This window comes from Protopterus annectens, chromosome 5.part0, assembly GCF_019279795.1.
Source record: "Protopterus annectens isolate FY-2018-M chromosome 5.part0, PAN1.0, whole genome shotgun sequence".
NCBI classification, from domain to species: Eukaryota; Metazoa; Chordata; order Ceratodontiformes; family Protopteridae; genus Protopterus; species Protopterus annectens.
Genome location: NC_056735.1, coordinates 343,004,701 through 343,023,919, shown reverse-complemented (window position 1 = coordinate 343,023,919; position 19,219 = coordinate 343,004,701).

The window sequence follows — 19,219 nt, the reverse complement described above, 5'->3', positions numbered from 1 at the left end:
CCAAATATTATAGTTTCATGCTTCGTATTGTTCAGATAATGTGTGTCAAGAGATCATCTGACTTCACAATAAAAGGAGCATGGGAAATGCTCTCCAGTTCCAAATTGATGCTGTAACAAATTCAGAGCAGCCTCTTGCTGCTTTTCCAACCTGATTTTCCCACCCAAATTCTTATGCAGAGAAGTTGAGAGACAAGTGCTCTCCCTCTTGCTGTCTCTCTCTTCTACACACACACACACACACACACACACACACACACACACACACACACACACACACACACACACACACACACACACACACACACACACACACACACACACACAGTTGCAAAGAGGTACAGGTTATAACATAATGCATTTCAATTCCCCAAACTCATAGGAGGAATGAAGTTTTTTTTTTTTTTGTCTAGAATGCTATCAATAGCTTTTTCCTGCTATCAAGACATGTTTTTCCCTGAAGTTGACAGGTTCCAGGACATGGGAGAGTAACAGGGCCTTCCCTAAATGGCTACTGCTTGTTAGGACCTTTTTTCCTGGAGGGGTTACAGAAGCCATTAGAAAATAAAATAAAAACAAAAAAACTTGAAGATTTGTATTGGAACTTTCCAGTAGTTCTGGCCATTGAAAAAAATGACTGGAGTGTGGCACACTTATTGTGCTTGAGTCTTGAGTGGGCACAGTCCATATTGTTATGGAGGGTCAAACATCACTGTGGTACCAGATCTGTTGCCAGGCTAAGACAAACTGATTAAATGATGCATTGTATTTCTCCCTGTCTCTCTCTCTCTCTCCATCTGTCACTGTTTTTCTTATTACTTACAAGCAATAAGATTTGGACTGTTAAGTATGTACAGTCTTGTGACCTATTTCTCTTGTATGTATAAAATGAGATGAAAGGAAGTGAAATGCATAAATCTACTATTTCAAATGTAGACTATAACCTGTTGTATCTCCTGATTTAGCTGATCTTAAAATGTCATTACAGTCCACTTCAAGGAAATAACTGACTAGAAAGAAAGCAAGCATTAAAAAGCAGACAGTTAAGAGATATACGTTGACATCCTGTGTATTGGTAATCCTTTGTTCTAGACCAATGACATTAAGCTCTTCTCCTTTACAGATGACAGAAGCAGTTTAGCTACTTTTGCTGTGGGAAAGTAAAGACATAAAATAAACTGATTAAGTGCTTTCTGCAAAATGAAATGATGTAATGGCTCATGGGCAGCACAATTCATGACCTGAAATGTAGATAAATATTTGAGACTGTTTTTTTCCTTCGGTCTTGTTTTTGCTTGGAATATGTTGAATTGACCATTTCAATATAAGTTTGCTATCTGCAATTGATCTTCTAACAAATTATGATAGTAAAGATTCAGTACTCTTTAAGAAGGAGGCAGCTAGATGTATGCAGCTAGCTTAAAGGATTATCTTTAAAGGACAACAATGGGATTGTGTTATTAAATGCTCAACTTCTCTGTCCTTTTTCTCCCTATTTACTGTCCCTGCTATAAATAAACAACAACACAGCATTTAAAACATTTTAAATTGACTGTTTCTCTCCACTAGAACACTACCTTACTGTACTATGGTGGTTTCACTTTCAAAAAACTTTTACCCCGCCATGAAAAAGTCTCCAGTTCATTGATGTCATCAAGGCCACTGAATACAGGTAGTTTTCTGGCCAATTCCCTCCCCAGACTGACATCATCATGACCGTCCTCAAAACCCACCCATGCTGTGATGTTACAGCTCACTGGTCCTTCCCCTACCCATACAGAAAGTAAAGGCTAGATCAAGGAAACAGTACATTAGTCAAGTCTTCTGCTGTGAGCTGTCAATCACAGCAGGTAGCATTTCAAATTACCCTTAGCACTATGACAGCTAGGGAAGGTAGGTTTGAAGGGGATGGGAGATCAGACAACATAGTACAATTCAGGCTTCACAAAAGACTGCAGTTTAGCCATTCTAAAAAGAAGAAGTAAAAAGTACTTTGAAAGTCTCTTCTGTGGCATTTGCACTGTTTGTGTTTTAAGTAATCACTGAATGGCATGAAATGTTACTTAAAACTAACTGACTGAAAGACAGCAGTTTATGCATGAAAAATCAATGCAGTGACAGGAGGTTTAGGAAGAAAGAGACCTGCATGATGTAACTTTTTACAGATGAGCACTGCATTGTGAGATGCCTAGAGGCAGACTAAACAATCAGAATTACTTCAAGATGCCAGACCTCATGTGGTCAGACTCAGAAATTACGTATAGAAATATTTAAAAACCTGTAAATAGTCCTAGAGTGGTGTTAAAATGTAGGAAATACCAGACCATGATGAAATAAACATGTTTTTTGAGTCTGTGGCTTCGGTTCTCTTTTAAATATGCCTGTACATCTAACCGAATGTTATTTTGTCCTTCCATGTGCACTTTCTCATTCCTCATATTTAATGTGTCACTGCTATGTTTCCCTTATTGTTTAAGTAATGCTGATTTATTCACTTTAACGTTGTTGTGCCTGGTCTTTTCATTATGTATGCACTGTTGCTTGTATTATCTAAGAGGAGAATTATCATTTATCACTGGTTAGCAAGCTGTGGCTTCTATTTCCATATAGCTAGGTTGTTTGGGCCTATTTCCAGTAAAATATAATAGTGCAGGATGTCAAAATTGGTTTAATCATGATCAGCAGATAACAGGAGGCACCTAGCCAACCAGGGTTGTGACAGTACTACCATGCCTGGAAGAAAGCTGTGGAGAATTGGAAGAATTCAGTTCAGTCTTATTTGGGAATTTTGTGTGTGTGTGTGTGTGTGTGTGTGTGTGTGTGTGTGTGTGTGTGTGTGTGTGTGTGTGTGTGTGTGTGTGTGTGTGTGTGTGTGTGTGTGTGTGTGTGTGTGTGTGTGTGTGTGAAAATAATAACTTGTGTAAAAGGCAGTTATCATAGGAAAGGGGTGACAAAAGATAATGTGGATCACAGAAAGACTGGTTAGAAAGGAGCCTGGGGTGTTAGGGCAAACACTCAAATCTGAAGGTGGCCCATGTGCAGTCGAATCTGGAGGTGGATATTGAAAGCCCATAACCAGGAGAGTAGTGCATATTCCCTTTATGCCCTTGGGACCAGATTGCATTTAGTGAATTGATTATTGAGTTAGAATTGTGTGCAGTTTCTTTCTTTAATTTTAGCCTGCTCAATACCACTAGAATGACTTGAAAGACCATCCCTGTGGTGCTAGCAAGGACCTTTTCTTCATATTTGATGACAGTGCACATCACCATTCCTCACATGTTTTGTTGGCAGGGTTGGACTCAAACCCCACCCATGCCACCAGCCATCATATACTTGACTGGTACTGGTGGGATTCAAACTCCATCCATACTGCTGTTCTTCTCACTCAGTGTGGAAGATACACCTTTACAGTTGCCATCATAGAGCAGCATAGGCATTTACGTAACTAGACACCAGTCCTTTTGTGTATGAATACAGAATTGTTCTGTCTTTTCATGAGTTTCAGGCAAAGCTTGGCCTCCATAGGAAGAGTATTTAGGACTGATGCAGGGCTTGTTGCCCTAGTGGTTGGAAGTTTCACTGCACAGGATGCTATGCATGTGCTAGCATAAAAGGGCCATAAGATATTGCTGCTGACATCACTCCAGTGGTATAATTAAAAGATGTGGGGAAAGCCTGCAAAAGTGAAAACTTCCCCCTGCTACTGAAAGAAAGAATTACCAAACCTGTTAAATGTAATACAAGACTAGACAATGGAGTGGACCAGTCTAAGGGATTTCCTCAAAGTTTAACTGTCACTTCATGACTATTGCTGTTTTATTCACCTTAAATCAGTGGTATAGTTGTAACAGTTCCCATATACATTATATGGGCACAGAATATACTAAATTAATAACTACTGCAGATACCCTCTCACCCACTACACCCCAACATAATTTTTGGTCTTGGCACAGCAGAGAGGTCTGACTATATACCTATCTTGGATGCTATGGGATATGCCAAAACAAGAGTGAACAGGAGAGAAAGGTTATGGTTGCCCCAAATTTGACGAACAATAAGGCATTTCATTAAACAAAGCTAGAATCACTGGGGAAAATCACCACTATGCATCATCTGAATACCCCCCTCCCCCCACTGACCTGGCTAACATTTTGTACTTACTGCTGTTATCAAATTAACACGCAAAATTATGGCATACATTTCTGAACTTCCACTTGATGGCTTTTACAAGCCACTTTGTACAGTAGAGACAAAGAGTTTGTTGTAAGCAACCATAGTTTAATTCCTCTTCCAGAGTCTTGGTATGTTAGTTCAATGTTCATACTAAATGCTAGAAATGTCAGTGAATTAAACCTTTGTTATAGTACAGTTACATGTATGTATCTCCTGTAGTACGAAAAATATTTACAAAACTGTAATAAAAAAAAATTCTTGCACTTTATTATAAAAAAGTGCCTGTGCTTCCTCATGGCATGTTACCATTTGACAGATCCTCTTGCATTCATGTTATATATCTTTGCAGGGTTTTGATTTGCTTTCCTTTTTATAGAAACCTGTGCATTTCACTTCATTTGGAAGTAGTGCTTTGTGTGTCTCCCTGAACACATGCATGTCAGTAAATCCTATGTTGACTGCTTGTTTTCCCATGTTTGCAAGGGAAAATAGCCACCATATTAATTAACAATGCAGGTAGTGTCATGTAGATGTCATACAACACATTGGTCACGTGTAGTCTAAATGCTAGAATGATACACAGAGTAGAAACAATGTAATGTCGAGATGCATAAACATGATCCATATACTTAGCAGGGAAATTAATTCTCCATACCAGCCTAACTTTATAAAATTATGATAGCTATTTCTAATGCATATCCTGTATGACTGTCTGGACTGAAATCATAGGCAAAATACATAAAACTTGTGTCTAAACCATTAAACGCAGCTGTAGGTGAAAACACTTTGTGCAAACTCTCCTCTGCCACTTGAAGCAATCTACTTAATGAAATGAGGTTTCTAAATTAACTTGGGGTGTATGAATCCAAAATTTGGGAGCAACTTCAAGAAGAATGTGCTTGCCAGTGTTTTCTTGACCTAGGCAAGCAATAATACAGTAGACATGCTCTCAGACGAAATACTGAAACAATGTAAATATTCAATTGTTTAATACGCTGTTAAAATATTGTAAACATGTAAATGTTAACACTTGTATCCCAGTATCCATTGTCAACACCGCATTACTATTATTTGTCTTTCATAATTACACTTGAAAGTTTCTCTATGGAATGTGTCATCACTGTAATATTTATTTTGTTCTTGTGATTGCAATATGTTGTACTAATGCTTTTACCAAAATATTTCTGATGTGAGTGTTTATAGTTTCTGAATGCAGTATGTAATATTCTTTGTTTCAGTTCCTCAACTCAGGTGTAATACTACTTAAGCTTTTCTCTGCTTTATTCTGTAATCATGCTCACCTGTGAGCTTGGGCCATGGCTGAAAAGGATCAGCTGACCAGAATACTTATTGATAAACACATTGCAAAATTAATAAATAAACATAGGTTCATGGTAGTACATAGATTAGTGTATAATTGTAACTCAAACATTTTGGTATAATATATTACCTAGTATCAATATAGATGTTTATAGTTATCATATCTTTTTTACAATTTAACAGTACCATTCAGCAATTGATGAGACAGGCTATGTCACTAAATAGAAAGATTTGGTAAACACCTTTGTTGATGGATTATTTAATAATTTACAGTCTAATTACTCTGTTACTCCTATTAGTAGTCTGTCTGAGGATTGGCCCTTACTGGGGAAAGATAATATAAATACAGCTTCATTTAATATAAAATCTAATTCATCTCCTGGACCCAATGGACTAAATGGATATTTCCTGAAGGGCATTGCTAACAGTTTGCTTCCTTGCATTATTTAATTGTTTCAGAAATCATTGGCTGAAGGCTATGTATCTGAAATTTGGAAAAAAGAGTTTTGTTATACCCATTGAAAAAAGTAAACCTAGTCCAATAAATGATATCCACAGGCCAATTAGCATTACTTGCATCTTGAGGAAGTATTTTGATCATGCAATCTATTCATCATTTCAATATATGTTTGCTTTCATCAGTGGCATGCATCAATATGCTTTTATTTCTTTTTCTACTCAACTATTTTTATTAAGAAAGGAAATAATTTGTAATATGGCAACAATATATAAAACAAGAAGCATGATTATGAATAAGAATAAGGAACCACATAAACGATTTACATTATTTACAAAGGCCTGAGAAAAAAACATAAACATTACAGACTAATAAAGTAAATTTATATGTCATAAGGTGTTGAGTTAGAGTCCATTCAGAAAGTCTCAATAAGAGATGAAAACATAATCCAGGGGTGTTGATGAAACTCTTCAAATGTATTCTAAGTTCTTTTGTTCTGATTTCTTTAATTATCAATTCTTTAAACAGAGTCAGGAAATCCTCAAAACTGAGTGTTCCAGTTTAATGAATTTGATTTATTTTCATGAACATAGGTTCATAGGTTCATAGGTAGGTACTTGGCTATCTGCCCAAAGGCATTTATAAGCCTAGCCAGAATGTGTTGGCTTTCACCACCCCATTAGATTAGTTCCATGTGCCTTTGTCCAGCAGAGCCACTGAAGTGATCCCCAGGGTAAACTTTCCATTTCCCATCCACTCATCAAGGTTTCTCTTGAAGAGTGTTAGCGAGGAGCTCTGCCTAATGTAGATTGGAATCCTGTTCCAAAGAATGGGAAGTCATGGGAAACAAATGGTAAATTCCCTTAATGAAGGTTTGTTAGTGGGTGTAGTTTATCTAGACCTGGCAAAAGCCTTTGATTCTATTCTGTGTTATTGAAACCTGCCTGATATGAATACTTATATATCTAGATGGGTGATCAGTTGGTTCATAAATAGAAAACTTAGAGTTAAGATTAGAAATAACTATGCTAACTATGAAATTGTTGCCAAGGGTATCCATCAAGGATCAGTTTTGGGACCACAATACTTGGATTAATGATGAACGATTGTCCAATTTTGGATATGGTATGGTTTGGTAAATTTGCTGATGACTTTAAAATTGGCAGTGTTATTATAAATGCTGTTGATCATTATCAACTGCAAAAATACCTGGATTCTTTGACTAGATGGGTTACAACTAAAGGAATCAAATTTAATAATAACAAAAGTATGTTAGTGCACTTTGGGGATAAAAATATTTTATACCATTATGTCCTGGATAATTATATTTGTAGGTCTACTGAGTTCCTTAGTTGGGTGTTTTATAGGTTCATAAGTTCATAAGTAAGTACTAGGCTATCTGCCCGAGGGCATCTATAAGCCTAGCCAGAATGTGTTGGCTTTTGCCACCCCCTTAGATTAGTTCCCTGTGCCTCTGTCCAGCAGAGCCATTAGTTCCCTGTGCCTCTGTCCAGCAGAGCCACTGCAGTGATCCCCAGGGTAAATTTTCTGTTTCCCATTCACGCGTTAAGGTTTCTCTTGAAGAGTGTTAGTGAGGGGCTCCTGTTCCAAAGCTTGGGGAGTCTCTGGGACAGGAATCTATCCCTCCAGCATGTCCTGTTTATCACTGTGGTGAGGTTTAGACCCCTAGAGCGTGTGGCTCTTGGGGATTTGTTTTTTTTAGGTGGAGCATGTCCATCAATTCTGTGTTGGACATGGCCTTGTATGTCAGGCAGAGATCACCTCTGAGTAAGCGGTATGCAACTGAGTACAGCTGGAGTTTCTTCAGTCGGGCTGCATAGGGCATCTTGGTGATGTACTTCTGTGGCCTTTCCAGCTGTTGCAGGTGTTTTGTAAGGTACATCCCAAATGGGGCATTGTACTCTATGATGGGTCTGATGAGTGATAAGTAGAGGGGCACAATAACCTCTTTTGTTCTAGATGCGAACCCTTTTGTGATTAGGTGGGCCACTTGGAAAGATTTTCTAACCACCTTGGCAATATGATTATCAATGGAGAGATTGCTATCTACTTGGGTCCCCAGATCCCTTATTACATTTTCTGTATTTAGGGGACTACCACATATGTGGTAGTTCGTGGGTACTTTGTTTTTTCCAAAAGGGATGACTATGCACTTTTTGGCACTTAGCTTGAGACCTTGATTTTGACACCAGGTATCCATCTCAGTGAGACCCTTCTGGAGGATGTCTGTATCAGCCGGAGAGTCAGTTATGGCCCCCAGTTTGCAGTCATCTGCGAACTTGGTCAGCCATAGTCCTCCTGCACTTACCTGTACCTCTGAGAAGTATATACCAAACAGGAGGGCTCCCAGGACTGAGCCATGGGGGACACCACTTGTAACCAGTTTAGAGCCAGACCTAGAATCTGCAACTCTCACTGTGTGGGTTCTATCCGTGAGCATACCTCTCAACTTGGAAACATCAAAAATCTGGACAAGGCCCATGAAAAATAGGTACAAATATGTACACTGATTAACATAAAATTTGCATACATAATTATGTAACCCCACCCACTCCAATGGAATTGTGGGATACCGACTTTCAAATGCAAACTGAAAAACAGACAACAAAAATATAGCACCAGAGTCCCCCTGCAGCTATTCCAATGTCTCATTATCTGGCTATTTCACCCCATTTACCATAAACACTAATGTGTGCATACTGCTTTATTAATACAGTGATTATTTGGATTTTATTTTTACATTTTACAGCCCAATGCACAAACACCAATAGACATCTGCTAAACAAAGCAACACTGTCTCACAATGTAAATAGACTTGGCATTAAAACTTCTCTGCCCTTGAAACAGCATTGAAACCCACACCACATTCAAAGAAAATGCATCTGACCAGTGGTGGATAAAGATTACCTTTGGGCTGTTTTCAAATCATTGGCCCCTTGCACACAAAACAAGAAACATACATGTTTTCTTTGATACACCTTCATGACTTTATTAAATTATATTCCTTGTATAATATAGCACACTTGTTAGAAAGAGCGCATTTTACATTTATTGTTTGAACATTTTTCCAGTAGGCTGTAGGCAATAAAACAAAATGCATGAACCAATAATGACAAAACTGCCCAATTCTGAACATTTCCATCATAAAAGTCTACTTCCACAGTGTCCGCCAGCATCCCCGACAAAGCGGTCCATAGGGAATCCCAAAAGTCTGCCAGTTCATCACACTTCCAAAAAATATGTTCCCAGCTACCTCTTTCTTGCCCGTCACACCTCCAACATTTGCTATCCACCTGAGGAAAAATTGGAGTCTATTTGGGGTATAAAAATACCTATGTTAACACTTCCAGGCAAGGATCCTAAATCTTCTAGACTTTGTTAAATATTTGGGAGATATACATATATCCCTCCATTGCCTCTTTGTGAAGTGCTTATCCAGTCTCTCTCCCCAATCCTTTCTAAGCTCATCTAATTGATTCTTATAATTATCATGCAATATTTTATATGCTTTCCTAATTATTCATTTTTTAACTGCAGCTTCTGTTCTAGATTCTATTAAAAACTCTACCAGTGCTGGTCTTTCATTTAGGAGCCCCCTATTTCTTTCTTTGCCTATAGTCTGATTAGGTATTTCTTGTTGTCTGGAGGTGCAAGGTTTGATTCCCTCAGCCTTCATTGCCTAACTGCGTGACTCTGAATAAGGCACGTAACCAAACACCACTCCTAGTCTGACTATGAAAAAGGTCTATCAGATCACTGCTCTGCCTGGAAAATAAATAAATAAATAAACAAATGAAATGAGCACATTGCTTCATTTTCTGCTCAAAGGCATGGCTAATGTTGTTATTCTGTAGCTAATGACTGGGAATGTGCAGAACATAAATTAGTCATGTATTTTTAAATAATAATGTGTTACAAATAAACAGTCATGATTATTTACATTTCCAATGACATTACTATAAAAAATAAAGCATATGCATAATATGGTTGCTGCATAGTTGTCACAGAGACAGACTTAAGGTCTTCATCACAGTTTCAAATTGTGAGCAATTGCACTTACAAAACCATCAACTGATATCTACTTCTGTTATCCATTACCTATTTACAATACATTGTTCCTCATGTTTAACAAGCCTGCTCTGTTTAAGATATGGTGGAATGCCAGCTAGAAGTTTGTTCTGAAGTTCATCAACTCTGTTTTATTCTCTGACAAGAACACCCATGACAGTAAGCAAATCAACCATTTTTTTCCCAAAAAGGCAACACACTCTCCCATGCCAACCCATGAAGGAGGCAAAACACATAGTAAGTCCACTTACATCCCAGAAACGTATTGGGAATATAAAGGGAAGCATTGTTTTAATTGCACCTCTTGTATTGGCCTTTTGAGGTTTATCAAACAGGTAATGCCTTGGATGAGAACTGTCCTGCAAAATCTTTACATATAGACAATACCACTTCAACTTGAAGAAATGCTAAAAAGCAAGAATCTTTCACATGTACATTTGGAAATAAGTATTGGAACCATAAAGCAAAGACAGTCCCAGGCACTGAAGTTTCTGCCAAGTGTTTTGGGCAAAATGGAAGTAACACCCTTTGTTTTCTAGAAAATGTATGTTTTTATAGATGCTTTTTATAGCGGCTGGCTCGAAGTTGCATAAGATGAATTTGATGTCTGGGCTGAGTGAATACTTGTTAAAAAGATCACACACACACACACACACACACACACACACACACACACACACACACACACACACACACACACACACACACACACACAAACACAAACACACACACACTTTCAGAAATAGTTTCCTTACTTCTCTGTTTCAGCATTTGAACAGCCAGACGAGCGAGCATTCTCAGTTTCAGCATGAACGAGCCTTCTAAAATACATCCACAATCCATTCTCACTGTTTAAGTAAATCCACAAAGCAAATCTTTCAGTTCTCCATACATCCACAATCAGTTCTCAACATGAAGTTGAACAAGCCTCCACAATCCATTCTCGCTGTTCTAAATAAATCCACAAAGCAAATCCTGCCGTTCTTGCCATTCCCACTCACAAAGCATTTGAAACCAGAGCCGGAAATACGTGCGCAAGCTCAATTCCGACAGGTTGGTAGCCCTGATGGAGCTGACGTCATTGCACACACGAAGACGGCAGCACACAAAGCGTGAAAAATAAATAAAAAAACAAGGAAAAAAAATTGGAAATTAAGGGGTGCCACTTGGGAATCGTGGCACCCCATTATTTGGACCCCAAAGCTCGGTATAAACCGAGTAATTCAGGACAGTTGGGAGGTATGTCCGTGAGCCAATTGGCAACCCATCTCTTTACGTAGGGGTTTATGTTCAGGCTGGTGAGCTTGTCTATAATACCAGAATGGGGAATGGTGTTGAAATCCTTTGTGAGGTCTAGTTAGGCTGTGTGGACCTCCTTTCCCTCATCTAAAGCCTTGTTAACTGTCTCAAAGAAGTCCAGCAGGTTTAAGAGGCATGATCTGCCCTTAACAAAGCCAAACTGGGTAGGGTCTAATGTTTGGAGGTTCCCAATGTCTCTGTTAATGATTTCCATGATGATGCACTCCATAGCCTTGCAGACCAGGCTAGTCAGGCTTATAGGTCGATAGTTCCCGCGGTCCATTGTGGCTCCACCTTTGTGGAGTGGGATAACTGTTGCTGTGCGCCACTCTATGGGTACGTAGCCTGTAGAGAGGCTGAGTTTGAACGTGTGTTTAGGTGAGGGGTTAGTTCATTTTGGAGCTCATGTAGGACACAGTCTGGGACACCGTCTGGTCCCATTGAAGCTGTGTTTTTGGCTTTGGATAGGGATGTTTTAATCTGTGTGTCAGTGATTGCCAGGGCTCTACATTCTTCTGGTATGGTTATGTGCCTTTTAGGGGGTGAGAGGGGGGTGAAGTTTGCACTAAACCTGTCTGCCAGTGTCTGCCAGAATGTTGACAATATCAGTTGGTTCAGTATATTTTGTGCTATTCTGCACTAACAGAGCAGATCTGAGAGTTTCCACTTAGGTTCTTGACATAGCTAAAGTACACTTTGTGGTTATCTTTGGAGTCCTTGGCAATTTTTCTTTCGAAGCTAGCCTTGAATGATTTTATGAGGGATCGTAGTTTCTTGCTGATACTGATCAGGGATGTCTTTCCTTCTTGGGATTTTACTCTTTTCTGTAATAATTTCCTCCTTCTATTGTATAGCTTATTTATGGCAGGGGTCCACCAGACTGGTTTCCTTTTCTTGGAGGAGTGAGTCTTGGTTTTGCTTGGGATAGGACGATCCATGCATTCTTGCAGGTGCTCATAGAGTGCCTTTGTAAGGGATTCAGCAGCTTGGACAGCATTGTCCTTTAGTAATGGGGCTGTGAACCTTTCCACCTCAGTCTTAAGTAATGTGAAGTTTGCTTTTGAAAAGATTTTCACAATGGTTTCCTTGATTGGGGGTGGGGTGGAATGTGGATATCCAGAGTGATTAGTCTATGGTGTGATCTAAACAGTGAGGGGTTGTCTCTGGTGAAGAACACCGGTCGCCCTTGTTGGTGATGACCAGGTCCAATATGTTGTCACCTCTGGTGGGGGTGTTGATCAGTTGATCCAGGGCGTTCAAATTTATAAATTCTAGGAAGTGTTGGGTTTTGAGTGGCTCTTCCTTGAAGTTTGATGTGCATGTAAAATATATAATCAGGAAATGTTATGGCCTTATAGTTTGATGTGCATATAAAGTATGTAATCAGGAATTGTTATGGCCTTATACTTTGATGTGCATATAACATATGTAATCAGGAATTGTTATGGCCTTATACTTTGATGTGCATATAACATATGTAATCAAGAATTGTTATGGCCTTATACTTTGATCTGCATATAAAATATGTAATCAGGAAATGTTATGGCCTTACAGTTTGATGTGCATATAAAGTATGATAAACTGTGTCATTGCTAATTGGAAACTGCTGAGTGTGACTGGACTTGTATGTGCATATGCATTGTCTACTTTGCACACATGTATTTTAATGTATATATACATGCTTTTCTGCAGATGTCATTGCACAACATGTGAATTGTAAAGAGTTCAGGGACACTTCCTATGCTGTCAGTGCAAACAGTCTGCACTTACAGCATCATAGATGTCAGGAAGCAGTATGCTGCTAACTGATATTCAGGTTTATAAGCCAATATTTAAAATCTCTCACTGATTTGGGCCTTTGCCTCCCCCCGCACATTATTTTTGTCTTTGTCAAGAATTCTTGAGCTAAAAGGTTGAAAGTGGGGTAAATTTCATCATAGTTGATAAACATGTCTTTCTAGGCCTAAACAGCTGATGCTTGTTTGTGTCTTTTGGCTTTTCCCGGTTAGGGGTCGCCACAGCGGAACTCTGGTCCGCTAATGATTGGTAGTTGATTTTTACATGCCGAGTTACCAGCCCTGACGCACAGCCTTCAACAAAGGTACGCCCATTCATGCATGTCTCCATGCAGAAGACGCTCTAGCTGAGAATCGAACCGGACAGCGTCTTACTGTGAGGCGACAACAGCTGATATTCAGTAAAATTACCGCTTTCCAAGGAAAAAAATTCTTGGTAAAAATAGCTTACTGTGAGCGTAATGGTTTACATTCCACTTGTTGGAGTGGCTTTCTGTCCAAAATGGCATTTTTATTATTTATTTTGCTTAAAAAGTTCCAGAGTCTGACATCATGTCACAATGTGTACCTTTGATTTCCTAGTCATCTTTGTACACATTGTAAATAATGCTAGGGCACACTAACATGTGAAATAAAACAGCAAATTAATGGGACACAAAATTGCAGAACAGCATGAATGATATTAACAGCTTCTTTAGTCAACACAAACACACTAGCAACTGGCAAACTTGTCTCAGTGCTTTGTGGGACATGTCACTTCTTAAAGTCGTAGTGCTATTATATATTTAACTCTTTAAATATAGCTACACACACATGCATACACACTCACACACACACACACACACACACATATATATATATATATATATATATATATATATATATATATAAAAAATATATATATATATATATATATATATATATATATATATATACACACACACACACACACACATATATATATATATAAAAGTATATATATATATATATATATATATATATATATATATATATATATATATATGATATATATGTTCACAGTATATAAATGCACAGATCATCTATATTTTTCTTGTCATCGCCCTATCAAAGATTGCATAAATAAGCTGTGTCTATGCAAGTATGCATCTATCTATCCATCTATCTATCTATCTATCTATCTATCTATCTATCTATATATCTATCCATCCATCTATCTGGCTAACAATCTGTCTGTCTAAAAGTAAATCGAAAGACTATGGCAGCACCCAGACTCAAGTTATGTTTCATTATTCATATCTTTTAATACAAACTGTTATATTGGCGGGCAATATCTTTAAATCTGTGCTTATATGGTTTCTGGTGAAGGCCAGGTGTTATTTCATTAAAATCCAACAGGCTTCCAAATTATTCTAAAAGGTGTCGTCATTCTGCTGGCAGAAGCCAACAACACAGTCTAGCAGCACAGATGTATGACTGGCACTTTACTGCCCCTTCACCCAAGCCTGGGAATCCAAACACTGTTTCCTTTTAAAGAGTTACGTGATATATCCATTGGAAGTCTGACCTTCCTAACTGCATTGACTTGCAGTATTACGGTTGCTTATCTATGCTGAGTATGAATCACTCTATGTCGGCTATAAAAAAGAAAACTGGAATTCCCTATGCTTATATCTCACTCATGTATAACACTTATATAAGAAGATCTACAGTTTGCTTAGCCTTTCTATATTCTGTACCTAGAATTTTGAATGTCATTTGACAACAAAATGTTCTGTTTTAAAAAGTTTGGCTTTTTCACACAATGCAGTCAATTACAAGACTCTGTGTCACATTTGCTAAAATAAGCAATGCTCTTTGAAATTAACTGTAGTTACATACTTATTTTATATTTAGAAAAATACACCACTCATCTCATATTATTTTAGACTTTGTGTTGCTGTGTCTTAAGTGCAACAACATTTGAAGTAAAACAGCAAATTAATGAGACACAAAATTGCAGAACAGCATGAATGATATTAACAGCTTCTTTAGTCAACACAAACACACTAGCAACTGACAAACTTGGCTCAGTGCTTTGTTTGATATGTCACTAACTAACTAGGTCTAACTTCTTTTAGTAGTTTTAAGAATGAGTAATAGTTTTAGATATAGCACTGGGCATTTTGCTGTTCCCCTTTTGAATTTCCTCTCTGTTGTTAATATTCTTACTTCCCAGAACTGCGCATGATGGGGGGGGGGGGGGCTTATTAACTGTCTGTAAGGAGGGACAACAACTTTATGTTTTGTATGTGACACTGCTTGTTTTATATCCTAGTAGTGTTGTTGTTGTTGTCTTTCGGGTTTTCCTGGTTAGGGGTTGCCACAGCAGAACTCCGTTCGGCTAATGATTGGCAGTAGATTTTGACAAACGCCAAGGTGCCAGCTTGACATTCAACCTTCAACGAAGGCACACCCATTTACGCATGTCTTTCGAATGCCCACCCAACCGTGGGGAGGACATGCAGACTCCACACAGAAGGCATTTCCTGCACTCCAGCCGAGAATCGAACGGGAGAACCTCTTGCTGTGAGGCAACAACGCTACCGCTGCACCACCGCGGATGACTTTATATATCCTAGTAGTGTGATGACCTTATTTGCTGCTTTACACTGCTGTGCACTTTAAAATCATCTAACATGGCTTCCACCTTTGTTGTTGCTGCTGCTTTTCCTCCAGATGGACACTTATTTCTATACAAGTGCTTCTCAGGTGCATTATTTTTTTTTTTTAATTTTTAATTTTTTTTTTTTTGCAGAAAATGTAAGCACTCTTTTAATCTTGTAAAGCTAATATTTAAGATTTCTGTATCCTCTTTTATACCATTCCTTTTACATTGTAAGGACTCATACTTTTCCTTCCAAAACTTCTTTTTTCTAAGAAATATTTGATTAAACTTCTAAAAATACAAAAAGGGCTTTATTAAATACTATTGTTAGAGCATTAACAAGGAATAGCAACAGACTAGGGCATGAAATGTAACTATAAAGAATATTTACAAAGCAGGAATTGAGTAAACACTGTGACATTCTTTAAACACTTGTTACATAACCATTAAAAGTAAACAAACGGGTCAGTTTTCACAAAGTGCAGCAGGTAATACAGAGATAGTATAAGCAGATAGCAATAGAGCAACTCCAGAGTGGTCAAAATAATCGAGGGAATCAAAGAACAGGAAGAGCTTAGGACAAATAGGTCAATTTCAGAATTTAGAATTCAAAACAAAAGTTTCCATAAGTTATGCCAAATGGGAAAATTGTCTTTCATATATAGATGACAATTTACACCCTGTCAAGTAGTTCAAGCAGCCATGTTAGGAAAAAAAAATCAAAGAAATGTTTTGTGAGATTAACCACAGCAGGGATATACAAAATGTAATATGAACAAGCAAGACCATTAAAAACACTAAATCATTCTTTTCCATAATATAATCATTCTGTTACAGAATTGCAGACTACCACATTAGCTCATACTATAGCAAATGTTGTTCTTTTAATTTAACACTGAAGTCATTCCATATATTATGTAAATAAGGACAGAACTAGAAAATATATGAAATATTTGCAGCGTAAACTTTATAACCATTTAAAGGTACAGAAAATTCAGGATAGTAGGAAGATTTTTTTAAGATTGGAATTGCTAAAATCTTATACTGTACAATTTCGTCTGGAATATGATGTAAAGAAAGAGAGGAAACATTACTATAATGAAACTGTTGCTTCACTGGTGAGCTCTAATATTGTTACAGCAATAATAAGCTGCTCCGTAGCATCTCATTTGGAGGTCACTGAAGAGATACTTAATGCAGATGTAGCAGTTATGTTAAGGGTTTTCCTGTAGTAGGCAGCTACAAACAGACAGATACACATAGCTGCTGCCATAGACACCAACAGGTATACACTGTGAATCTACCAGATTCAGTCATCACTGCACTGCGCAAAATAGTCTTTCAATCACTGATCATGTTATATGGTTCTGGGAGCACATGGCTAATTTATATAAGCCTCACCCCCAGACTGCTGCATTTGCATTCGGCAATATCCTGCAAGACTGCCATAGCACTTCTTGTTAGAGCATTCACACTAATGTTGTTGTTGTTTGTCTTTCTGCTTTTTCCCAGTAAGGGGTCGCCACAGCGGAACTCCAGTCCGCTAATGATTGGCAGTAGATTTTTTATGAAACGCCGAGGTGCCAGCTCAATGCCCAACCTTCAACGAAGGCATGCCCATTTACGCAGGCATGTCTTTCTAACACTACCCAACCGCGGGAAGGACATGCAGACTCCACACAGAAGGCACTCCCAAGCCAAGCCGAGAATAGAACGGGAGAACCTCTTGCTGTGAGGTAACAACACTACCGCCATACCACCGCAGCATACTAGCATTCACACTGATGTGATGTTTTTAAATCACTCTGTCATAATGCATTGAATAATCTTGGGAGAAATAGAACTGAGCACTGCATTATAGCTTCCAGAATACCCCCAGGACTTATAATTTGTGACATATGCCATCCTTCTTAAAAGAACTATGTAACTCAGACCACCAAAGTTGAACAACCATATCAATCTTTGGAATAAGGGTATAGCAAAACTTGTTTTAATAACTTTAAATGAGTGCACTTCACTCTTTCTACAGCTGAAAGAGAAAGCTTTAGCTTACTAAAAGTCCAGACAATATTAACTATTACCGTACAGCCTCTATATAAATTGTATGAATCATAAATCTCTCTCTGTAAGAAAAGACAAGAACCAGTGTGTTTAGTTTGGCCCTCCACACTTTGTGTAATGCCACTTAGAGAATGTAATGGACCAGCATCATTACTGACCAGTGTGGTACCTCATTTACAGTTCTTCTTTTTGTCCTTTTGTCCAACCGGTGTTTCACCCTGTAATCCATTTGAAGTCCCTGATTGATTTACTAAATATTTTGCATGGCAAAATCTAAAAATTCCTTCCTAAAGTTTAAGTAGGTCACATTTACATCCCTCTTCTTGTCTAGTGTCATGCTGGCCCAGCATTCCCACTATGGAAGCATGTTACCTTGAGTCCAGGCACCACTGTTTTACACATTTTCCAGAATTCTTTCATTGTACAGTAATTGTATGACTTCCCATGTAAGTGAGATCAAACTGAATGGTTGACAGTCTTCATTGTAGTCCTGTTCATAAGAAAGTGAATGATGGCAACCCTCTTCCAGTAATTAGGAACCTTAAATTTCTCTCGTGATTTGTTAAAAAGTTGGTAATATTACCAATTCTTTACAAATTCCTGGGTGAATCTCTCCAAGTATTTGTGTACTTTTATTGCAACAGTCACAAAAGTAATAATAATAATAATAAGTAGTAAAACTTGATTTTATGCCCTCTCTCCTCTGTCAGTATGACATTTGAAGGATTCATAAACAATAAGAAACAAGCAGCATACATAGGCAAGGAGAAAGAAATATAAAACAAATATAGTATATCTCAAAAATCATTTAAAAAGTAATTTCAGTCTATTTTTAATAAGAGGTTTAACTTCAAGTTTGCCTATAAGATACAGCAACATCATGTTGATTGATTGGATTTACATTATGGGGTGAGGTAGGTCAGATAAAACAAAGTTATGAAGGAAGCCTATGGCTGTTACATCCATTCTACATAACTCTAGCCATCACTCCCACATGCCAACAGTGCTCTTCCTTTTGGAGAACTCCTAATGCTCTGGTGTCATGTACTTTGTGGTAGGATTTTCAGAACGAAGCCAAAAACATGCTTGCCATGCTCCTGAATCCCCTATTCATCCCCGTGATGATAATATGATAAAGAATTATTAGAAAGTTTGCTGCAAAGAAAGACCAAGTTTATTTTCTCTGCCTGGAACAGGGGTATGATCCTTATATCCTGCTCTGCTGGCACCAAATAGTGTGATGTACAGATGTGTTTTGAATCCCACCCTTGCCACAAAATAATGTGAGGTGTATTGATTATGGAACCTGAATATGCACCTCTGGCACATATTATGAATGCAAGGGGCAAGTGGCCTTAATAACACATGGCAAATGAATACTACTGCCTTTGGATAT